The sequence below is a fragment of the Tamandua tetradactyla genome, chromosome 13 (assembly GCF_023851605.1).
Source record: "Tamandua tetradactyla isolate mTamTet1 chromosome 13, mTamTet1.pri, whole genome shotgun sequence".
NCBI classification, from domain to species: domain Eukaryota; kingdom Metazoa; phylum Chordata; class Mammalia; order Pilosa; family Myrmecophagidae; genus Tamandua; species Tamandua tetradactyla.
This window is the reverse complement of record NC_135339.1, coordinates 73,833,177-73,858,777: the sequence shown is the minus strand read 5'-3', so window position 1 is coordinate 73,858,777 and position 25,601 is coordinate 73,833,177. Positions and strand designations below refer to the sequence as shown.

The window sequence follows — 25,601 nt, the reverse complement described above, 5'->3', positions numbered from 1 at the left end:
TGGAAAGGAATATCCTGGAGATGTAAGTGAAGATTTGTCTTTTTGTCTTCACTACTTGATATTTTCGTAGGATTCAATTTAGTCCCAAGACTGGGATGGAGAAGAGGACGCTGCTGATGCTTTTATGCTCTGGGGCTGATATCCAGCTCTCACTGTGGGATCTGGAGAGGCCAAATGGAGCATATGGAGCAATGTACCCAGAACACTCATGCTTTGCCTGGGTTCTGGGCTAATGAACACATCCATTGAGCTAAGAAGAAAAAGGAGCAGTCTCTTTTGAAGTCAATGCAGTTTTTTACCAAAGCAACTTTAATTTTCCTCCTAGAAATATGGGGTTCATCATGGAAAGCGATGGGATTGGAATAGCACATACCTAGGTTTGCATCAGGCTGGGTAAAATGGATTCTCTAAGCTCAGCTATAAGACTGGAATATTCATGCCACTCTCACAGTGCTGTCAAAACATGAACTTAATTTTAAATACACAAATGTATGTAAAGTTCCACCTCATAGTACCCAGTACACAATACATCCTCATAAATGTTATTTCTACCTCTACTCTTTTTTTTATTTTTGGCATGGGCAGGCACTGGGAATTGAACCCAGGTCTCCGGCATGGCAGGTGAGAACTCTGCCACCGAACCACCATTGCACCGCCCTCTACCCCCCTCTCTTAATAACAATTACTACTTCTGAGCTTTATCATTTTCCAATGTACCCCTGGTCAGTGGGATAAGAAATCACCTCCCTTTTTTGTTACACATGTTAGTAAATCCTTAAGTTGCTATGGGGGGTAGGGTAGGGTAGATAAGGAGTTAGTGGGGTTTAACCTGATTCTTTTTTCTCACATTTCTTTACCTCTTACATCTTCTCTTACTCCCACTAGGATGCTGGGGGCCTTTCTAAGTTTATTCACAGAAGTTAAATTAATTGTTCATGGATGCACAACAATAGCAAAGATCAGAAATCAAACCCACTGTCCTTTATTTCCCATCTAGCTTTCTAACACACTATATTGTTAAGGCTATATCCCAAGATGGTCTTTCACTGTGTGGCGGCAGGGTCCAGCATTTACCACCTAACATGCCAGCTGGCTGCTCCTTTCTGAGAAGGTAGATTCATTATAAATAATGCCAGCAAGGCCTCTCTGTGTAATGCAAGAACACCTTACTCCGTATCAGAGATGTATCTCTGAGTCCCAGTGTGCTACTTATTAGCTACCTGAGTGTCAAATGGGCAGAATAATGCTTACTTGCTTGCCTTGTAGGGTCATATGAGGACACTGCCATAGCAGAGATGAGAGTGCTCTGTGAGCTGGAAAGCACCTAGCCAATGCAAAGGCTCGTCACTATTACCTTCACAGGTAAGCCACAGCAGAGGGGTCAGCCTGTGGGCTCTGGAGTTAGATCAGCTTGGGTAGGGAATCCTAATTCTACTGCTTACTGGTGGCTCACCTCCACAAGTTATTGTATTTGAGACTCAATTTCCCCCTTCTGTTACCCTGTTACATGGAGGATTATGCTTACTACCTTTTAATAATGCTATGAGATTTAAATGTAAATGGTCTCTTGGCCTGGTGTCTGGCATCTAGGATGTTTATCTGTCATTATAGTTGTTTTATATTGTATTTGTCCTGCATATGCTGCTGGTGTTGACTCATGAGCATAGCTTAGAGATCCCAGAGGGACATAGAGAGGAAATATTACCTTGGGCCAACTTGTGCCCCTTCCAACTTTTGTACTGACGAAACCTTGCTTGAGTACGTAGGAAGATGTGGCTTTGGTTGCTGCTGCTCCTGAGAGTCACCACCTATTAGGTGCCTGCTAAGGGTCCCACCTTGGAGCGGGTTCTGCACCTCTGAGCCCCTGTCCTTTGCAACAATCCTGGGTCGGTTGCTATTGTCCTCATTTCACAGATAAGCAATCTGCTTCTCAGAGCCAGTAAGGCACCTCTGCAGGGTCTCCAAGTTAATTAACTGCACTGAAAGTTATGCCCAGGTTTGGCTGATTTCAGGATCCGTTCTGCCTCCTGCTCTGGCGACCAACTGGACCATAGTTCTTAAAGTGGGTGCCCAGCCAGCAGCAGCAGCACCTGGGAACTTTTTAGAAATGAATCAGAAACACCAGGGTGGGGCTCAGCAATGTGGGGGGGTTTAACCAGCCCTCCAGGTGTTCTGATGTACTCGGATAACCATGATATATGAATCCTTCTGGGAATTTCTAACTTCTCCCTCTCCCCTCACCTGGATTTCCTAGAGTAGAGCTTCCGGGGTGAACTTCTTCCAGTGGTGAGTGTTGAAGCAGCTTTGAGTTCTTTTTTTTTTTACTATTCTATTTCTCTTTCCAGGGAAATTCTCTGTAGGTCAGGGCATTACAGTAATTAATTAACTAGTGCTAATTAACAGCACTACTTAAATTCTTAGCATGCACCTGGTACCAACAGTATTTTTAATTTTGTAGTCATATTTCCCCAAGATGAGCAAAGTAAACAGGGTTTCAGCACCTATTTTTAACTCAAGTCTCTGACATTGCTGGCAGGAAAAGAGAGTGCAGGTTACTGGACAAATCACGTGTGAAAAATAACTGTTATTTAAATTGCTATCCTCTTTTCATCTAAACACGATAATAGAGGTCCTACTATCTGATGTTAGATATGGTTTTCTTCCATGAAAAGTTAGTCTTTATGTTTTACTTGTCTATCTTTCAATTAAAGCAGTTTGAAAGTGAGGAAAATAAGATATCTGCAGATGACTGAAATTTGTTGGCTACCATGAGGAAGAGACCTCAGTAATATATAGGATTTCTGAATGATTCATACATAATTATCCTTGAAGACAGAGGGCTAGGTTTCTAGGATCCCCTTCAATTTGGGGGCATCTGGCAGATAATGGAGTTGGGAGGGGCGGATATCTGTCAGGCAGGAGGCACTAAATGGTGATATTTCAACAAAAATTGCAGGCATGCAAAATTAATGAAATGATGTGATTTTTTTTAAGGTCGCTGGGTGGGACCATAGGAGATGCCCAAGTTACAGCTGTAGTAAAACTTTGAAAAAAGAGAATTCGTTTCTCCTCATACTGTCCTTCCATGGACTTAACTCCTCTTTTATACAAGAAATGTACCTAAGATGCCAGATTTCATAAATATCTTCACATTGCCATATTCATTCTCATCAGCAACAGCACACTTAACAAGTATCTGCTGAGTCTGAGTTTGGGGAAAAGAGAGATGGCTTGAGTGAGTAAGAGTCAGGAGATCTTGCTGAAGTTTGACTCTGGTATGACTGAGTGGGTGAATTTAGGCCAGGGATTTGGTAACTCGGTGTCTTTTCCTCATGTTGAAATGGAGATATGGAAGTCCCACCACTCTCACAGAGCTAGTGGTGTAAGGATCATAGGTGAGCACTAATACGAGTGTTGAAAAGTGTTAAGTGTTACAGATAGCTGGGACAAAATCTATTAAAACATGCATTTCCTAACCTTTCCTGACTTTTCACTGCTGGCTTTGAGAGAGCCTAATATTTGCTTATTAAGCTACCCTCTCTCTTGTATGGTAGTTCTATTTCTGCCGGCTAGTTCATGGTCTAAATGGACATGGGCAAGTACAAGGAGAAAATTGTAGGATTAAGAGTATGAGGTTATGGGGCAGGCCACAGTGGCTCAGTGGCAGAGTTCTTGCCTGCCATGCCAGAGACCTGGGTTCAATCCCCGGTGCCTGCCCATGCAAAAAAAAAAAAAAAGTATATGAGGTTATGAAGCAACTGCTGTGGATAGGAGAAAGGAGGAGGGTTGGAAAAGCATTAAGGAGGTTGGGGGATTGTCTTTAAATAGGAATTACAATTACTTTTAAAATATTTATGGTTGTTGAGCTGTATTTCTTTGACTACCACATCATCCCTATATATAGTACCAGCTTAGATTTGGGTACTATTTTTTAAAGTGGCATTCCTAGTTGGGCATCTAGGACAGAGTTATTTATGGGAAGAATTTGAGGCACAGAGAAACCAAAGGATGATCTAGATTAGACCTGGGGGTCCTGTTCCTCATCTCTGTCTCCCTAACTCACATGGATGCAAATAAATACTTTTGTATAGAAACAATGCAAAGCCTTTGCTCCTATAAAAAGAAATAACTTGTTTCCAAAATGAGGGGTTTAAAACAAACAATAAAAGCATTAAAACATCAATACAAAGTAGCATAGGGAAGAAAGATGTCATTGAAAGAAAAAAATATGCCATCCTACTATTTTCTTTCCCATTCACCTTGACTTACCTGTTAAACTTGTGAAAATTTGGCAGCAACTTTTTGGTGCTAAGTCAAATGATCACCTTTCAGCTCACTGTTGATCTTTCCTCCTTTATGACCTCTCTGTATCCTTGATTTTCAGAACCTCTGCCTAACTCTGTTGTTGACGTATCCCAACTTTATGTGCCTACATTCTCCCGCTGGAGAGTCTCATCCTGCCTTTGCCTATAACTACTGACTTTGCCCTGATGACTTTGGAATCCCTAACGCCATCCTTGGCCTCCCCCTAGAAGTCCAAGCCTGTGTATCCATCTATGGATCTTCTGAACATTTCCATCAGATGTTTCACAAACTTGGCATGTTTAGAAGACTACTCTTCATCTTTCTCTCCAGTCTCCTCCTGCCTAGTAAATACTTAACTCTTTCCAGTCACCTAAATCAGAAATCCAGGAGCCACTGTTGCCTTTTTCAATCTCTACTATTGTTAATCTATCATGAATTCCTCTTGATTCCATCTCCTAAACACTTCCGAGCCCAATCGTTGCCTTTCTCTCTCCTCTTGTGGATACATTATCTTCACACCATTAAAAAAAAAAAAATCTGTATGACTTTAATAATCTAAATAGTTTTTTCACATCTGTTATTTTCCAATCCATCTGCCCACTACCATCAGAGGGAGTTTTCTAAAATTGCAAGTTCAATCTGGCCAAATTTTATCCATGGCTGGAATTTATTCAAATTTCTTTATCATGATATTCAAGACCCTTCCGGGTCTGGCCCCACATTTATGGCTTCATTTCCCCATCACCCTTCATTCCAGCCATACCAAATAAGGTACAGTTCTCCAAAAATACATAATTTTAATACAAACTTTTCCTTTGCCTGGGGTTTCTTTCTTCCCTCACTTCCCCTATGTCCTCCTTTGAGTTTTCATAGGAATTGCTCGTCCATCTCTAAAAGCAGGTATTTCTTTAGGTCTTTGAGCTTCTGTGCTTTGTGTCTTTAAATACACCCTGAGTTCCCAAGAACAGTTTAATTAAATGTGGTATTTCTAGCATCTGAAATTATACCTGACATGACAATCTGTAAATGTTTGTTAAAAAGATTTGCCAAGGAGACTGAATGAAATCAGTTAGATTTCATTCTCAGGGTGTATTTCCTTCCTCTCAGCTTTCAGTCCCAGATCTATGAGCTTCAGTTGGTCACCCTCGACACTCTTTGAAGAATACTTTAAGGGCAATGTTGCCAAAAGAAAGAGCTTTGAAAAAGGAGTCAGGAAAACCATTTTCTGTTTTCAGTCTGATAATCTCTAGCTGCATTACCTTGAGCTAAAAATACTACTGCTTTTTACAATGTAGATATCTGAAATGAATGCAATTTTGTTGAAGTTATATATCTACCTCTGAATGTAATGTATTGTGATTAACTATGGAGGAATATTTTCAACCCTTTTATTCCTCATATAAGGGAACTAAGATATTTGGGAACATTTCTGAGGTTTAGTTTTTCATTCTTTTTTTTTTTTTTTAAGTATAAGTTCATAGTTTCATGGCAGACAAATCAGTGAATGATCAAATACACCTGTGACTTGGCTTGGGAATGCACAAACACATATACTTGTTACAGTTGACTTGAGTCCTTGATCATTCTTTGCACTGGCCATGTTAAAGTGAACATGGGTTTGACATGACAACAGATTTGAAGTCCACCAGTTCAGAATGAGTTGGGGCAGTGGAAGTAGAGCAGGGGCAGCCTCAGAAGGAAGAACAATAAAATTGTGAAAACTTTTGAAACTTTTTGATTTCAACACCTGACAATTAGCTTGTTTGTTTGCTATGACTTCAGAAAGGGATTTGACAGCTTAATGATTCCTGGCAACTCCAGCATTTCACTCAGCTTTGTAGGAACACCCTATTGCTGCTTGGCAGCTGGCACCTTGAGCAGGGAGGAGCCTTCTTGGAGCCTCAGTTCTTTTGGCAAAGTTCATAATTGAGTGAGAAGCCTTCAGAATGCTCAGCTGGCAGTGACTGTCCACAACTTCATTTAAAAAAAAAAAATCTCTGTGGCAGGTGTTTTTGGAAATAAAAGGCTGGCGGTTACAGTGCTAATAAGTGCTGGGTGTGTATGAATGGTCTGAGTGCAGGGTGGGGGACTGGGAGCCAGACTTGGGTAGGAATGCCAGTGCTGACACTTTCTTTTATGTGACTTGGGTAAGTTATTTCACTGTTTGTTCCTTGGTTTCCCCATGTATGAAATGTGGGCAAATCATACCTACTTCGTTAAGTTTACGTGAGAATTAAGTAAGATTATTTACATTAGTGGTCAGCACAATATAGGGGCTTGATAGGTCAACTCAAAGTAACATTGACAGGATAGAAATGGATTAATTATTGACATTTGGGGGGAAATGAGTCTAAGGAGTGGGAGGTGAGTTAGAGTAAAGTTCTCTAATTATTCAAGACCCCAGATATTTCTCACTCACTGTTGGAGTGTTAACAGACAAAACCATTTTACTATTCCTGCTACCTCCTGCCAAGATTTATCAAGTTGTTTAATGTATTGGAAAGTGCATGGGCTATGGACTGGGATCTTGATTTGACTCTCAATGTTGTTACCACAAGCTATGTAGCACTAACCAAGTTGCCTAGCTTCTCTGAATCTCACTCTATTCAGTAGAGGCTGTGACACCTACTGTGCAGTGCATTAGGGAGAGTTAAATGAGAAAGGGAATGAGAATGTATCTAGCGTGGTCTCTGGTTACATCAATGCTGGATTTCCTTCACTTACTTTCCCTCCTTTCCCCCATGATAAAGAGCATAGACTTTTCAATCAATCTAGTACATTGTCTTTAGTGATAGACCATTCAAATAGCCATGGCAAAGAGTAGAAAAGTTGATGTTGGTTGTCTTGCTTATTGAGTCAGAATACCTCCATGTCATAGGATCCTTAAAGTCAAGGAATAGTTTTGACAATGTGGGGACCTTCTTAAATAACCAGTTATTGCTGACTTAATTACACAGGACCAGCAGGGTCACCTCAGCAGAAAATAATGTCTCTGATCTTCTGCTTTGAGCATCATTTTCTACCCTTAGCCTTCATTTTAGTGTTTCATGTAAAAATGGCAACAAAGGGCTGGTTCTCTGCTCTTCCCTTGGGAGATTCAATGGAACCTGAACTTCCAAGACTGATACTCAGAAACTGAATGTATATGTGTAAGTTTCTTCCACAAACACTACAGATTCTGGAAAAATGGCTTCCAAAGAAAGCCAAAGGTTTATTTTCCTCATAGTTTGTCACTCTGTTCATTATTATCTGCCAATTCAGTCTCCAGATTAATGTATTAAGACATGCACTGAGTAAATATGTGGAAATGGAAGCCAGAAGCTGGTTTCCAGACTCCCCAAAATCTGACCCAACAATGTCCCCCCAACACGCCACTTCTCTGCTCTCTTCTACCTGGGCTCGTCTCCTGTTTCGCTCTGTTCCTACTATTCCCATGTAAAGGAAGGCTGACTCCTACTTCTGAACACAAGTTCTTACGCTTCCTGTGCACTCATCTTAAGTTCTGTCTCATCCATAGAGCAGCCTCAGAGAGTGGTTTGTACTTAAATTTTACCAAATACTTCCCTTACTTTTCTGGCAAGTCTGAGAGTTGGATTAGAACAGTAATTCACAATGATTTTTTTCTGCATAGTGAAACCATTGAGGCCCTGAATATTAATTACAGAAGCTTTGTGAACCCATGTGACACCAAGGATTGTCTGTAGACTGAATAAATAGGATGTCTGGCACATACATGAAAGACTATTTTTCAAAAGTTATATAGATGCCTTTGTGACTAATAATTATTTTAAAGGTGTTGCTGAATTCATAGTAGCTTTTGTCATTATGTATTTTCTCAGTTGATGATGTGCACTTGCATACTGTTCAAGTATATTTGAGATGAATCTGAATTAAAAAAAAAAGCCATTTCCTGTTTCCTCTGAAAAATGGGGGCTCGAAAGCCAATTTAGAGTGGAGTTGGAAATCTGGGTTCTACTAATTGCATGTGATTTCAAGTCACAACCCTTCTCGATTCCTGCAATGAGCGTCTGCTTATTTTACCTGTTCAGTGTCTACTCATCCCTTTTCCCTTGGGGACTTTCTGCTCTCCTCTGGCCCATGGTTTAGGGTTGAGTGTGGTCCAGGTGTAACCACCAGTAGGTTCCATCCATTCCATGTACATGAGCATATGGTACCAGATAACTTAGGTTGGCCAGTGAGTGTGAGCCCTAGGGCTCCAGCTGCAGCTCTGGGAAAGATGGTCCTCTTTCTGTTGGAGTTCTTGGCTGGCTGAATAAGCTGGAGCTTCTGACAGCTAACTTTGTTTCTTCAGAGGGAGAATCTTCCTAAAACTAATGCAGGAATAAAATAGAATGAGGAATTAAGAAAGATATATACCAGATGATACTGCTTAACCACTTTGATCTAGCCATGTCAGAAGATTTTACTACCTCTGAACTTATCAATTACTTGAATAAAAATTTCCTTCTTGCTTTAAGCTAGTCTGAGTTGGGGGGTTTTGTCACTTATATTCTAACTGATATTGGCCCTTATCTGTAAAATGAGAGGACCTAACCTGTGAATTCTGAGGGCATTCACAGCTTGAGGATGTCTGGGATTCTAAAGCTGATTTTCAAAGTTGATTAGGGACATGCAGTTCCAATTATTGGAGGAGAGCTGACTACAAAGTTCTAACAAGGAAGTGAATTCATCTATTTGGGATTCCATAGTAAAACCTGTCATAGAATCTCAGAATGCCCTTTAATGGAAAACACCTTTGAAGAGCTGATTTATTTTGCCTGGAGATTTTCTTTGAAATAGAGATGGTGTGAGAATTACCTCATCTCTTATTTTTCTCAGGCACTCTTTCACTACTCAATTGAGTCATCATAAAAAAAAACACACACACACACAAATACAAACTCTGAAACTCTAATTCCTGGGTGTAATGCCAAGTATTGATACCATGATCCATGTGTGTGTGGGGGGGGTTCTGTATGGATCAGAAAACACTTGGAATAGGGTGTCTGAACTATGTTTTCGAGGATTGCTGGGTTTTTTTTTTTTTTGGTACTCACCTCTGAAACCCATCTGATTAAAAAAAAAAAAAAAGCAAGATTGTACACCATCATCTCAAATAAGCTACACTTTTATTTTTCCCCATGACCAAACAGATTCCAGGTGGCATAATGGAAATTTCCAAACTGTACTCCAGAGAGAGTGCTGAGAAATAAATGTGGAGAGTACACTCTTGGAGGGAACTTTCTGAGCCCTTACTCATGCCTGAGCCCTTTAGCCACTGAACTATTTACAAAATCCTCATGAGTAGACTTAAAATAACTGTATGAAAGTCCTAAAAGCAATCATTTTAATTTTCACTTAAAGGCCCTGATTATTGTAAGAAGACAAAGTTTTCATTGAGACACACCTCCTGCACTTCTTCAGGAAAAGAAAGAGCAGCTCAGTGAATCTTAACACCTATGAAGGGACATGACTGAGAGTCTGAGCCTGGTATAAACTGTCTATTTGTGGTCATGGTGAAGATGGATGCAGTTTACTGAGCACTTATGTGCCCAAGCACTTCTGGCTTGCAGCCTCATTGAAATTAATTCACACAGTAATCTTGAACAGTGTTTAACATGATCCTCATTTCATGAAAAGGAAATAGCCTCAGAGAGGTTTAGGTCTAAGGTCAAAGGTCCCAAAGCCTGTGTTTTCCGCCACCAGCGTACTCCTCCTCCTAATGGACCATGTGATCAATACTGTTTAATTAGCAGGCAATGCCTTCTCTATTGTCATAATTTTCCATTTCTCTTGCCCGAGCTGCCATTCTTTAAGCTTTCCCCTGCTCATGTATCATTAAGGTTAAATGTCCTCACTGAGTGTTTACAATTACATTTAAAGTGTATCACTAAAGTGATTATTTGTGGTAAGCCAATAGCCTCATAAAAGTCCTTTATGTGGTACCTGGAGACTCATGAAGTTGCTGTTTTAAAAAGCCTCTCATTAGTGAAGGCTTCTACAGTGCTTTTACAATCTGGAAATGACCACCAATAACTGGTAACCTTCTAGATGAAAAATAACTTTTTAAGTGAAAAATAGACTTAGTCTATTTTTCTTTTATTGTTTCCTTTTGTGCTTGTACAGTTCAGCCTGAAAGGTTTACCAAGTAAATGATATCAAATGCCACGAAAGCCCTAATAGATACTGGAAAAAAAAGAGGATAAGTTTCTGGGATTTTCTCCCTGCTACTAAAAACACTCAGAGACAAATTCCAGTGCCTCATGGTTAGCAATTACTGAAGGCTCATTAAGTACCAGACACTGAATCAAGGACTGTATATATTGTCTCATATCATTCTCAAGAGCCTCACTCTCTGACTCTGTTCCATTAACCTGGAAACCATTCTGACTTTCTTTAATTTAGGATGAATTCTTTTTGGGGTTCCTCTTCTGCCCATCATGCACGTGGGGGTACACTGCAAATCCTCTCTTAAACCAACTTGATACATTTCATTGCTGCAACATCTATAGCAGACAAGATATAGGTGATTATCTACATGAAGAATTGAGAAGAAGAATCAGGCTAGCCTGTCTGAGATAGGGCATCAGGGCTGGAAGGATAATCAGAGCTGCTGTGCTATTACTTGAAGTTATCCACAACTGCAATAGCATTACCCATGGCAGGGCTATTCTTTGACCTGGCTAATTCTTAACTTGCCTTTCAATATCCAACTGTGGTGCTGCACACTCCCCACCATCACCACCATCCTCCTTGATGCCATTGTAGATTTCCTTCCTTTTGCTTTTCTCCAGACATCAGCCCCTAATTTGTGTTTATATGACCTTACGCACAGATAAACAGTGTGTCATTTTGTTCTACATTGTCATATGGCATCAGAGCCCAAACATCCCCTGCTCCTCATTCTGTACTGCTCACCATACCTCGAGCTATAAATGCTGGGTTAGAATGCACACATCCAAATGTACAGGAGAGAGAAACATTATAGAATTCTTGACATACACACAGAAGTTGCTCTGAGTTGATCTTCATTCTTTAAGTACCGCTTCTGAGAGTGTCACTGGCGAGCAGGGCTTCCTGGTGAGGTTGTTTATTCCTTTTCTCTCTGAGTGATTGGTTCTTGGCAATAGCTGTTTGAGGGCAGGATTAGTGAGCACTGTGATTTTGCTGTTAAAAATTGCTGCAGCTTGAGGTTCCTGTGGTTTCTAGATTTCTCCATGGCATCTCTTCTCTCCCACTTAGGCATAGTTCCCAGAACTGGACACTGTGATGGGACCCTGATTCTTATTTTAAGGAAGGTGTGAAATACCATGTTTGAAGAGGGACTGAAAGGCTTCTAAGTTCTTTTAGTTGGCCTGTCAGAGGCATCTCATCCCACTCCATGCTACTATCAGGAAAAACTGTGATGTTGAAATGGCTGCAAGATTACTGGGCATCCTTTTGATGGAACCCAGGTGTTGTCCAGAGAACCCTTCCAGGGCTGTCTGATCATATAAGTGTCAGGGTTTTTCATCGTTTTGAACAATTTTGTAATTCTGTAGACATAGAAGTAAACCTGTGGAGGGGTGATGGAGATTCAGCTGGATCCTGATCATAGAAATGCAAGTAAGTTTTGTTCAGTTATACATTTGTTTTATACCCTGTGGAACAAGTCAATTTTGCACATATTAGAAAATGTACTTAAACATTCCTGGATGCCTATATCAGGAGAATCTTTGGATTCTCCTTTGAACCATTTATATTATCTTACTTGTTCATTATTAACTGAGTTAAAATTAGAATTTTGCCATATGTTAATATTATTTGTACATGAGTCATGTTATTTCTTTTTAAAATGTTTTATCACACTGTAATACTCTTATAGCCTATCAATTTGTTATAGAAAAGCACTAAAATCAAAATGCCAATTGCAAGGTTCAAATCCCTGCTTTGCCAATTGCTGATTCAGTTTCTTGATTTGTAAAACTATTTTACTTGACTGTTTGTAAGGCTATGATTGAGAAATCGATGGATTCATTGATGCTTTGGAACTGGAATAAAATATTTGGATACATTTGTCATAGCTTGGAATTTCTGCCCTAGCATTTGTGTGCCCCTGTAGATTTTTGCGTAATCTAGAAGAGAAAAAGACAAATCTGATAGGTAGGTACTTGGGACATTTTATTACTTTCATGTTATCCCCATACTGTCTCCAGAAACTCCATGGAAAAGACCAATGCAACTTTTAAGTTCATGTTCAAGGAGAACATTTTGACACAGGATTAAAGAGATCGCGGAAAACATTTCTATCCCATGTAGAATTGAAGATCAGGACTTGATGTCTTTCTTTTTTTCTTGAGTATCATATATTCTTTATGACCTCTATAGCAAACAGCACCTCTGAACATTTTCTGAACATCTCAAACTTTCTTTAGAAAGATTAGAAATTCAAACTTGAAGACCCCAGTTACATATCTCATCTCATTCTGTGTTAAGCCCAATGCTAGGTAGGTAATAAGTATATAAAGAATATAAAATGGATCAAGTTCATGCCCTCTGAGTACTCAATCTAGAATCTAGAACCTGATTAGAGCCTTAAAAGATAGACATAAACAGGAAGACTTTGGAAAAGTAGGAGTCCTATCAGTATTACCTATGCTGATCAAGTAAGCAAAAGGAAAGTTCATATTTCTGAGTTAATAGGAGTCATAGGGAACAGAGAAAATTCTAAGTTCTGTTTGCCTGCATTGCTTACTATTTTCTATTTAGCCTCTATATTCTTCATCTTTCCTAAATTTATTCACTATTTTTTCCATTAACTCAACAGACAAGTATTAATCCACTTCTAGTGTGCCAAGCTCTGTGCTGTGTACTTCCGATACAATGATGATTAATAAGGTCCTTGCCCTAGATCAGTGCAGTCGAATGGATTTACTTGTATACTTCCCAAGATAGTTATGTGCTCTTTTTATGCTTACCCCAAAGGAATGAATTGATGCTGGTGGAATTTTAGGCATCAGTTATAGTCCAGGCATGGAAATTTTTAGTATGTGTGGTAGTGATGGTGGTGGTGGGGTTGTGTTCTTTCCAAAGTCCCTAAAATCCTTTTAGAGAGCAAGCTAGCTGCTCTACCTTCCCAGTGGGCTAGTCCTATCTTAGAGGAGCAAGAAGCATGTGGCTCAGCTCAGAGATGAGGACTTTGTAGGATCCCCAGTTTCATGACTTAACTGTGGATTTTTAGTAAATTACTTAATTTCTCTAAAGTTCAGCACTTTCACCAGTAAAATGAGAGTAGAAAACAAATGTCCACTGTACAATGTTGCTGTGAGAAGTAAGTATGATAACCTATAGAAAGTCTGTGCACTGTTCATTATTTAAGAGATGTTTCCTAATCATTGTTGTCCACAGTAAATTCCAACACACAGCTGTGGTTTTCTGGCTCATTTGGTTCATCTATTTTATGTTCATCTACATAACTGTTATCTGAGTTGGTTTTCTTGGAAGGGGATGAAAATCATCAAGACACTGTCTCCTGTTGGTGTTTGAGCTCTTCCAGCAGACGACACATCAAATTGTGGGATAATGGCCCTACTGCAGGCTCTGTTGGTGCCTGGTCATAAACACCGAACTTATTGGGAGATCATCGCAGATACTCCAAGGCCTTCTGTGCTTCCCTGCCTTAAGATCTTTTCTGTGTGGGGAATTTATTCTGCCTACAGGGCAAGCTGTATTCCCCAGGGAGGTCAGAACTACAGAAGGGACCCTCAACCAATGAGGAAGGATGGAAGGTAATGGATAAATTATCCAGCTGCTCCACCCAACCATAGGCCAACTCAAAGTTGTCCCTACATCATCTCCTGGATGATGGCTAGAGGGACTGAGCACATGTTGCCCAGAATAGCAACCTGTTTATTAATAAAACCTTTCTCACTTGTTTTTCTCCCATCTCTTCCAGGCTTTCTGAGATGATCTTGCAACCAAATTCTTGTCTCAGGATATGGTTTGGGGAAATAAACTGAAACAGTCCCTAAGGTAGATGAAACTGGGAAATCAAACCTAAGCCATGGTCTTTGAGGGAAAGGCTTTACTTATGTCTGGAGTATTCTCATTTAAACATCAGGTCTAAAGGGCAGAGTTGAGGTTGTGAATGGGAGATATGGCAAAGAGTTGGAATCCAGACAGAAATGAGATTGTATCTGGTGCAGTGCAGATTGGGTTGCTCTCACCTTGTTTTGATTGACTAGCTGCTATACAGGGCTTGTCAAACAGGTTTGAGACATCAACAGAGGCAGTAACAATGGGACTTTGAAAATTGCAGCTGGGTGGTGTGTCTTCTTACTTGGCAACCTTTCTTCCAGGAGGAATAACTGTTCTTTTGTCCCTGCTAGACAGAAGAGTTGGTTTCTGGTGATTGCTGTTGAGACTGCAGAAACTTTAATATTTCATTGGCAGGTCCCATCCAGAAATGATAACCCCCCCTCTCTGGATGAGACTCAATGCAAAAGCTGCTGGTTCATGGGTGCTTGGGGATTACAACGGATATTGGGATCTGTGCAGATAAATTTTTTAACCTTGATAGAGTCAGTGGGAGTTTAATGAGTAACGGAGATTATAGCAAAAGAGATAAATATGTAGGCAACTAGGAAATATAATTATAACATTTCCTTACTTCACTAATTTTGCGAAACTAGATGAATTCAAGAGTGAAACATATTCTAATTCAATAAAATACATGGATGAGAATGTGATGGTGCTCCCTTCCTCCCCCACATTCCCTCTTCATCAAGAAAATAAAAATGAGCATCTTGTGGCATGATGCAAGAGGAATTTAATTGGGTGCTGATGTTTCAATTTAGCTTATAAACTAGCTGCCAGAGAGACTGAGTGCCAAAAGTATCAGCCTTGCTGTCTTTTCTCTCACTTGTTGACACATTTGACGCAAATTAGATATCGATTTATGAGGCCACAGATGACTGACTGCTTGAAGCTATGTGGCACATATCCTAGAGAATGAGTACCCAAACCCTGGCCAAAAAAGTCCAGCTGAGGCGGGCCGCGGTGGCTCAGCGGGCAAAGTGCTTGCCTGCTATGCCGGAGGACCTCGGTTCGATTCCCGGCCCCAGCCCATGTAACGAAAACGGAGAAACAAAATACAATAAAACAAGAAAAATGTTTAAAAGATGTTTCCCTTTCTTCCTCTCTTCCTTCCTTCTATCCTTCCTTCCTTCTCTCTGTCTTTCCTTAAAAAAAAAAAAAAAAAAAAAAAAAAAGTCCAGCTGATTTCAATGAAGCCAGCTTGTTCCGGGTTCTTTTCATTTCAGCCTAAAAGTGTGAGAATAGAAATCGAAACTTTGTTACCCTGTTTTAAGTAACTCAGCCTTTCCCGGAAGTGTGGCTTATTTATCTAGACAACAAAGAAAGCCTAAAATTTAGGTGTGTTTCCAGCAGATGGCGAACATGCCTTGATCAGTGCTTCACAATCACTCTTTTTTTTTTTTTTTAAATCTTCACAGCAACCCCATGATTTATCCTTCTCCCCTTTTCCAAATGGGGAATAGGCTCAAAAATGCCAAAGTTCACTCAAATAGCAAAAGGCACAGAGCAGGAATTTAAATCCATGAAAAGCAAATAGAATACAGGTCGGCCAACTCTGGAACAGTCAAGCCACCTTACTCTATTGCCTGCCTTCTTCTAATTCTGTTTGGATTTGGTATCCCTACGGGCAACATTGTTAACAACCAGACCACTCTTACTGGCTAAACTGTCACTTTCTAGGGGTGTTTAGAAAATGAGAGCTAATGCTATTACCTGATCCACCTGTAGCCTGAACCAAGCCTCATGAGCCGAGCAGGTACTCTTTTAAAGAAAGTTCCTTTTCTTTCCTATATCTGATTCTCTCAAGTTGTCTGCATTCTGGTAAGCATGGCATTCCAGTCTGGGTCTTAAGTGAAGCTGAGGAGTGTGCAACCACGTGTGTAGCCAGACACTGGATTGAGATGTTCCTAAGAAGCTTCACTGCCCACCTTCTTAATTTGTGAAATAATACATGCACCGAGATATACTCAGCCTTTCATGCTCCTTCTGTGCCACTCAATAGGGAAGTGATAACAGGAGATGCTGCCTTCTTTGGTGCCCTTTCCTTCTGATAGCTTTCTGGTCTGGGTAACTAAAGAAGCAAACTTGGGAAAGAAGTTTGCCTGTTCTGGCTTCTAATTATCTCAAGGAGTCTCACTTGCCACTTGCTAACTTGCCAACAGAAATCACTAGAGAAAAGTCTCAACTGATATCATTCATTATTGTCTTATTGCTTTAAATACATTCACCTGACAAGTCTATGGTACCTAATAAATTAAAGAAATGTATATCCATCTGGTTGGAGCAGGGACTAGTTATTCCTCACTGCTTCTAAATATTTACTTTCTTTGCTGAAGTGGCTACTTAGCTCTATTATCCCCTGATTGGAAAATCTTCAAGGTTATGATTGGGGCTTCAGTGAATTTCACCTGCTCTTAAGGTCTTTATTCCTCCAATACTTGTTCACTGAGACAGCCACTCCCAAGTTTATCTTAATTTTTGGAAGAAATTTTTTGTTCCCCACCTTAGAAATACAAAGTTAGAATCTGGGGGCATGTGCAATCTCTAATTTGAAAATGTTCCCTCTGGGTTTTTATTTATAAACCAGGTTTGAGGATTACTGTCCCAGATATCCTGGACAGGCTGACACTTCTTCCCTGTGCCAGACCACTCTGGTACTTATCCCCACGAAAGCATGTAAAGTTGTGTTAGTTTTCTCACCAAATCATTTATTCACAGATTTGCTAATTTAAATAGATATTTAGTTGGCATTAGAGCTAATCATTGTGGGGGATTTGAATATAGGTAAGATTATACCTCCCTCAGAGTTCGTAATTCTGTTGTTTCTTTTGAAAATCAGTGTAAAAAATAAAAGGAGTATCCAGCCTACTCTTCCAGAGATGGGTGTATCATTAATTTAGAATCTGCATGGTTATAAGAAAATGCAATTCTATTGTATTTGGGTTTGAAGGGCCAAAAGTGAATTAGTTATGATTGATAGAATAACTAGATAATCTCTCTTTCTGACATGCTGGAATGCTCTGCTAGTCTAGGCCTGGGATTGAATCAGCATATGCCCTGTTTCTTGAGATGTACTTGGTCTGGAAGACTATTTCCTGATCTTGTTTAAGGAAGTTTGAAAAGGAAATTGCTGCTTATTATACTAATGAGATATTTTTAGTTCACTTGGAATTAACGGGACACTCAAAGACTGCTAAAGACAAAACAGGCAGTCGGCAGTCTTAGGCGGTGCCTGATAACTTAGAAAGCCACCTGGACAGGTCTGAATATGCTTTCTCATGCCCATTCAGCATTCATAGTCAGTATATTAAAACAATCAAGCCTGCAGTTCTTAGGTTAGGTACAGACATGTTTGCATGGTAGTGAGTAGATAGATGTGTTTACCGTTCACTTCACCACCACCACCTACCAAACACTGCTTAATGCACTACCTACCTTTTTTCCACTTAATCCTTATTAATTCTGTGAGGTAGGTATTATCAGTCCCATTTTACAGATAAAACTATTTAGGCTCAGAGAGATTGAGTAGCCAGCCCAGTGTCACACAGCCAGTAAGTGGGAGTACCAGCATGGCAATTCAGATCAGTTTGAAGCCAAAGCCCATGGACTTTCCACTTGGTGACATCACTTCAATTTCATGTTTATGCACAACCATGATGTCTGTACTGGAGACAACTTTAAATTAATGTTTATTGAAAGGGACAGTTTAACACAAATTTAGTATTTAAATAGGTTGTAAGTCAGAAGTACAATCTTTTATCTGAAATAAAATGTCTTTATTAGAGTGCTGCTTTCAGTTAGAATAACATACTTGAAGATCTCAATGTGTGAATTGCAATTTTGAATTTCTGAGGACCTGCCTTACCTGTTATTTTCACAGAATAATAATTATTTCTCCAAATGACACTGTTATTTAAACTGACAGTTTACTTCCTTTTGCAAGAGAATTACAATAGGCCCCTAAAGAAGATTTCAATAAAAGCTATTTCCTGTTTAGAGACTTCAGTCTAAGTGAGACTTTTATTTCACTTACAGATACACTGGACAAACTCTGTGGGTAAGCCTGTACTAACTTCAACTCTATTCTCCACTGGTAACACAGTCTTTTCTCCTTGGCTGCTCCTTCTATTTGAAATATCTGCTCCTTCTCTTTCTACCTGTCCAAAGTTGACTCATGTTTAGGGCTCTTAGCTCAGGCCTTAATGCGTCTGATACCTTCTCAGAAAGTTTAACTCATAGTCACCTTATTATTCCCTTAGCATTGTCCAACAGAAATATAACATGAACCACAGTTGTGAGACTGTGTCATTTAAAATTTTCTTAAGGCTGAGGAAAAGAATAAAAAGAAACAGGTGACATTAGTATATTTCATTTAACCTAATATGTAAAAAAATGTCATTGCAATATATACATGATATAGAATTAATATTGAGATAGTTTGCATTTTGATACTAAGTCTTTCAAGTTTGGAGTGCATTTTACATTTAGAGCACACATCTCAATTTGGGCTAGCCACAAAGTGCTCAGAAATCACATGTGCCTAGAAGCTACCATACTGGGAGCATATCTTGAGCTCCACTTTCTGTGACATCCACACAGCGTTTATTTTACATTCTTTTAGGCCATTCTCAATGTGGTCTGTTTAAAAGAATGAGCTTGAGTTTGAATCCTGCCATTTACTGATTGTGTGACCCTCGGCCGTGTTCACGCTCTGTATGCATTAGTTCTTTCATCAGCAAAACAGAGAACTGTACTGCAGCCTCCATCACAGTGGGCTTTGGTGAGGATTGAGTGAGAAGGTCCACGCAGAGTGTTAACCCAGTGCCCATGCATGCTTGGCGCGTAGTAGATTAGCCAGAGTATTAGGGATATAGTAGTAACTTCCTTCTTGATATACTTCTTTAGGCTTATATTTCCTGTCCACATTTCATCTCCCCATGAGGCCTTCTCAAAATTTCCGAGGTTGAGAGACTCCATTTTAAAAAGTATTACACTGTCCTATTGTTATCATAGTCAGCTTTGGATTTCAGTCACTGATACATGAGTATGTTCTCTCACTATCATTTTAGTGTGAATTTTCCTCTCTATCCCAGCACCTAGAGCAATGTCTACCAGGAAATTAGATTCCAATCATCCATATTGATTGAATGAATGACAACTGTGTTTTAATATTATTTAAATTTTCACATGTGGATATTCGGCCTGCCCAATAGTAAATGGATAGATTTTGGTGCTATCCAATGAATCAGTGAAAAAATATAAAATCAGCAGGCTGTACTGATTGGAATGGGATGATGAATTGTCAAGAATGATTTCTGACATGTGATGTATAACTTGAGGTGTATTTCACTAAGATAGAAATTGTAGGCGGCAGAACAAATTTTAGAGAAAATGTGGGTAAGTTTGGGTATAGTGGATTCGAGATTTCAATGGAAAATTTGAGAAATTTATATCCAGCAGATAGTTGGATAGGCAGGTTTGGAGTTCAGGAGAGGAGCACAGAGGGAAGAATAGCTTTTGAGAATCATTCAACAGATGTGCTTGAATCCATGGGTGAGAATGAGATTGCAACTTGAACTGTCTTGCTTCTGAGAAAAGACCTGCACATGGGCTGGGCAGAGGAAGAAGAATGTGAGAAGGAGTTGCTAGGTAATTCAGTAGGAGGTCCAGGGATGAGGAGTGTCAGAGAACCAAAGGACATTGTCCTTTAAAGTAGAAGGGAGTGGACAACCATGTTAGATAAGGGAGGCTCGTGTTCTCAGCATCTGCACGGGTTCCAGCGACAGGGCAGTGTGGACAAATTCATGATTCAGGGTTAAAGCCTGCTTGGTAAGGATGGTTCTATTTTACTCTTACTTATCCAACCTCACTCCTATTTATATCCAAATATCTTTTTTTCTGCTTTGTAAACGCTTTCCACTCATGCTTTGGCTTTTGATCAGAGAAGGAAAAAGGTTTGGTTAGAAAGTGGCCTTCAATCAATTACCTGAACCCCATTACCAGAATCATGGCCATTTTTACATCTTATCAGAAGAGGACCTGAACCCCATTACCAGAATCATGGCCATTTTTACATCTTATCAGAAGAGGACCAGAGGTTGGAAAGGCTTAGGTGGGGCAGAACTGAGGCCTCTGACCCTAGTAACCCTAAGAAGGGGAAAATTCTGAAACTGTTATCAAATAGGTGTCCAACAGTATATGTAAGTTTTCAGTAATCTCTAAAAGTAAACTTCTAGTGGAGAAATTATCCTAACAAAGTAGGACATAAGAAGGAGGTGGGGCAGGTAATATTAATAAGGACATTGATAATTCTGGGAGGCTGAGAAACAGTGGACTACATTATTTAAGGCCTAGACTGGTCAAGTTCATGGGATGCTGGATCAAGTTCTGCAATATTTTTGTTGTAAATTTCTGATTTCTTAGTATTTCCTTTTTGTTGGATAACTTCACATTTCCCTTTGCTCTTTAATTTCTGATGCTCATCCTACCCAGTAAAAGTCATGGTAGTGCCTTTGCTTGATGAAAAGTCTAGAGAATTTACAAGGACACACACACAAATGTAATCCTGACTTTGGTGTAGGTGACATCAAATGGCTGTCTGTTGTCATACCAAAATAGAGGTTAATTGTAACAAATCCATATCTTCTCCTGCCTGTTGGAAAAGAGACAAGGTAATGTAATATATGGAAACTAATACTTGAATACCTATAACATTTGAATCCCTGTACTAGGAACCATCATTGTCTTATTTGTTTCTTACCAATCAACCTGTGGAAGAGAGATTGTTTCCCTTTTTACAGATGAGGAAATTGTGCCTTATAGAGGTGGAATAACTTAACTAGTGAAAACTAGAGGCCAGACTTGAATGCAAATCACTGACTCAGAAGCCCATTCTTTGTCCGGTACCCAGTGCTATTTTTACTTCACTGAGTTTCTTATAGAAAAATAAATTTTTAGGGCAGACATCTTTTGGTGGAGTATTCAGCCTCTATATAAATGCAAATTTTGACTCCTCAATTGGGATTAGCATGAGCTCTAAATTAATATGAGACCCAAGTGAATATATCTTGTTCATTAAAAGGTATGATGCATTGTTCTTCCCTGAAAGGCATAATTTTATCAGGAGTGCTTTGGGTCTGAGTTTATTTCCTTCAAGCTTCTTCTCAACAGGTTGCAATTTTAGCTGTTCCCTGGAAACGAACCATGATTCAGATTTCCGGGATTACAGCTAAAAAAGTGTCAGGCTAATATCCTGCAGACTCTGTATTCGTTTTCACCTGGATGAGGGTTGGGGGTGAGAGGCAACGGGAAGTAAAGACATGCAGCTGAACTGTTACATTATGTTCAAGTTGGCAAATGTGTTCTTGGAGCGTCCCTGGTCAGGACAATGTGTTTGCTCACAGTGCAGGTGCTGGTGAGTTAGCCAGTGGAACAATTTCACCTTAGCCTTAGGCTTTGGCTGCTTCTATATGGGAACATGATCCAGGAAGAATGAAAAAAGAAAACAGGTTTGCTTTGGGCCCTTGCCTCCCTCATACAGTGATTCTTGACTTGGGCTGCATTTTCTATTTGCTTTTGGAATGTGAAAAATACCAAAGTCCAGGCCACCCCCAGAGCAGTTAAAACAAAATCTCTGGGTATGGGATCCAGGCATCAGTGTTTTGTTTTTTTGTTTTGCTTTGTTTGTTTGGGTTTTTTTGATGCTTTCCAGATAATTCCAATGTGTAACCAAAGTTAAGAATCACTGTCCTAGAAGTTTTAGTCTAGAAAAATATTTCTCAATCAGCTGCACTTTGGAAAAACATAGGCTGCTATTAAAAAATGCACACTCCCAGGCCCCAACTGATTTAATTGATCTGTGGTGAGGCTGGAGCATCAATATTTTTAAAGAGCTTTCCAGGTGATGCTAATATTCGGCCAGGGTGAGAACCATTGGTCAGAATGGAACTCTGAATAGTGGCCCTCAGATCGCTTGTCAATCTTGAATGTGTCTGCAGAGCCTCTGTGGATCTTATTCAAACACAGATGTTGATGCTGTTGGTCTGGGGTGAGGCCCATGATTTTATATTTCTAAAAAACTTTCAGGTGATGCTGCTTGTTCCCAGATAACACCAGGAACAGCACTGGTCTAGCATCTACCTTAGCATGTTTATCAACCAAGGAGCTTGCAGGTGGGCTAGGTAAGACTTGTGAGATGGCAGTACACTTTCTCTTTGGGTGTCAGGCAGGTATCTCATAGTCATCAAGTCCAGGGACTTGGAAGTCACAAGTTCTTGGACTTGTTACCCATCTCTGCCTCAATACTTTTCTGTTGTGGCATACAGGGCAGGGAAAGAGAAGTTATTTAACTTTGCTTAACTGTAAGATGGGGGTCATAATAGTAGCTACTTCATGGAGTTACTTTAAGGATTAAAATTAATGCTGCATCTAGTTAGTAGGGTGCTTAACATCACAAGCACTAAATAAATGGTAACCAATGGTAGATGTGCATCCATGACAACAAAGGGATATTAGGTTTTTGGATATTTTTTTAGCCTCAGGACCCTTCCTTTAACTCCACCCTAGGTGGGAAGTTCTGTGTATGTAGACTAGTTGGGTTTGCTCTTGAAGCAGAGATATGTACATAGCCTCTAGAATCCTTGGCCTACTCCCTTAGTCGCTACATCTTTAGATGTGCAGCTCCTTTGACGATCCAAATCTAATAATTTCAGTCACTTACAGAAAAACCCATAAGTGATTTACTCAAGGTCATGGAACTAGGAAATGGTAGATGCCATTTCTGATCCTTTGAAGCTGGTTCTAGTAATGTCTCCCTGCTCATCAATGTTGCTGGCATTAGAATTAAGAGATACAGACTTCTAGATACAGGTTTTTCTTAATAATTAGGGCCTTTTTTATTAGCTGAATTTTAATTTTGTAATCAATCCAGGCTTGCAGTAAAATTAAAAAAAAATTAATACACAAAGGAATACATCCCGCCCCACCCTCCCCTTATGACTCCCATCCTCACTTTCCAAAGGTGGCACTATGTATAGTTCCTTGAATGTTTTTCAGAAATTTCCTATGTATATATAATAATATAAAAATATTTATAAGTATGCTTGTACAAAGCTACACATACTATCCTATTTCTAGCTTTTCTGTATTAATTTATCTTGTACATGTTTCCATAATATACATATAGATCTACCTTATATTTTCATGGCTAAAAAAATATTCTGTGTTGTTTAGCCAGTCTCACTAGTATCGAACACTGAATTAATTGTTTATAATTTTTTCTGTGGTTAGATCCCTAGAAGTAAAATTTGTGGGGTCAATATGTTCATGCATCCACTGTTCCCTCTGTTTTGCCACACACATTTTCTTCCATGGGGCTATGAATCGATCACCCTTGGGAAAAGATAAATGAACATCTAGATTCAAATGCCACACTCATTCCACACATTAGCCTTTTCATCTTGACCTGGCTTGTGGAGGCTGAAGGTTTGCACACCAACTGTAGGCATTTTGTTCAGAAGAGAATAAATGGAGCAAATGATCTACCCTGAATTCTCTCCCACCAGGGAACTAAACCGTTATTGACAGGCCCAAATAATTCATGTTCCATTTTCTTCCCTACTCCCCACCCCCTACTCTCATTCGCTCAGGCTCTCTCTGCTGGCTAGTAACTCCAATGCCTTTTAAGCAGCACAAAATGACATTGCTTCCCATTAATAATTCTGTCCACCCGTACCGGGAGTTGGTTTGAAAATGCAGGTATCTGAAACATGAACCTGATTTATGAATTTTCTAGTGGACAAAGATGTTCAGTGACTTTTCAAATGATGCAACTAGAAAGGGAGAAATAGTTTAAAACCATGATTAATGCCACTCTGTCCTCAACATGCCTTAGTTCCTCAGCTCATCAGTGTAAGTAATTACCTGCCTGATCCTGGACAAGTCCTTCTGTTTGGCTCAACTCAGCTATTGATCATTTATTTAAGAGTTTCTTACACCAGGGAAGGTGAAATAACATCTCTAAATTAATTTTTTGAGCCCACTCTGGTCTTGAATAAATATCTTTCATTTCAGACAATTTACATCAGCAACTGCTTAGCAGTGGGAATTTGTTTACCACTTCTGACTCGCTCCTCTGAAAATTGGTTTCCTAACCATTCTGCAAGTGACAGTTTTAAATTGACACATTAAATTTTCAAAATTGTATTTGACTTACTGTCTCCTGCTTGTGATGTAGCGCAATGCTTTGGACTGGTGCACTCTAGTGTTCTGCGTGTAAGATTAGAAGGGTAGGGAAACACTTGGCTGTTAGGAGTACATACTTGTCGCACTGGCTAGGACATGGTAACAGTTTTCTTAACTGGAAGATGCACGCATGTGGTGATTTTTTAACAATCATTTTGAAAAGAAAGCAAAAAGTCATCCAAGTGGACCATTTTAGTATCATGTTATGGTTACGTTTATTGAAGCTTCACAGATGAAAAACTTTATAAGCACATAGTATAAAACAGCTTCTAATAATGTAAAAATACTTCTAACTATGGAGCCTGAGTCAAAGTTTGCCATGAAAGAGAAAGGGGAACAATTCCTCCAATCTCCATTCTTCTTATTTATAGTGTATGAATCTATGAATCTTTTTTTGTGTGTGTGCACTTCTACCTGCTTTGTATTGGGCAAACTTAACATATTCTTGTTAATCTGCAAACATTTTTTTAAAAATTAATCAATGCTAAGAACTCTCTGAGGTTTTAAAACAGTCTTTTTTGCCAAGGGATTTGCAGCTACTCAGAAATAAAATTCTGTACCACTTAACAAACAGACCAGAAGTTTCCCTGTGTGTGTGTATTTCATTCAGATTGGTTTAAGCAAGCAGGACCACTGTAACCTGAATGGAATACTCAAACATAATGAAAATCTTATTTAATACTGAGGACCTGAGGCTAGGATACAAAGTTATGTTCCTGAAGTTAGGCTTCTAAAATTTCTCAGTTCAATGTAGATTTTTACATCTTGGTCATTATATAAGCTCATTCTTTAATAATTGAGTTGAATCTTGAGTATTTAAGGAGTCAGTTTTCCACAGTTCCTTTTCTTTAAACTTTGGGCTTTCCAAGATCACAGCCAGAGTGCTATTAATGTCCTCTTCTAGGAAAACCAAAATGAAAAATGCAAACTTAGGGTTTGCTAAAAGCATGGTCATGAGGTGGGGCTTCGGGGCAGACTGA

General features: G+C 39.5%; 1 long non-coding RNA gene across 10 annotated transcripts in view; it reads left to right on the top strand.

Moving 5' to 3' along the window:
- LOC143654287 (uncharacterized) overlaps positions 1–25,601 on the top strand; it is a 397,473-nt gene that overhangs the window by 29,824 nt on the left and 342,048 nt on the right. For all 10 annotated transcript variants that reach the window (XR_013161747.1, XR_013161744.1, XR_013161743.1 and 7 more), the window contains exon 2: positions 1,267–1,362. This is a non-coding gene — a long non-coding RNA (uncharacterized LOC143654287). The remainder of the gene's footprint in view (positions 1–1,266; positions 1,363–25,601) is intronic.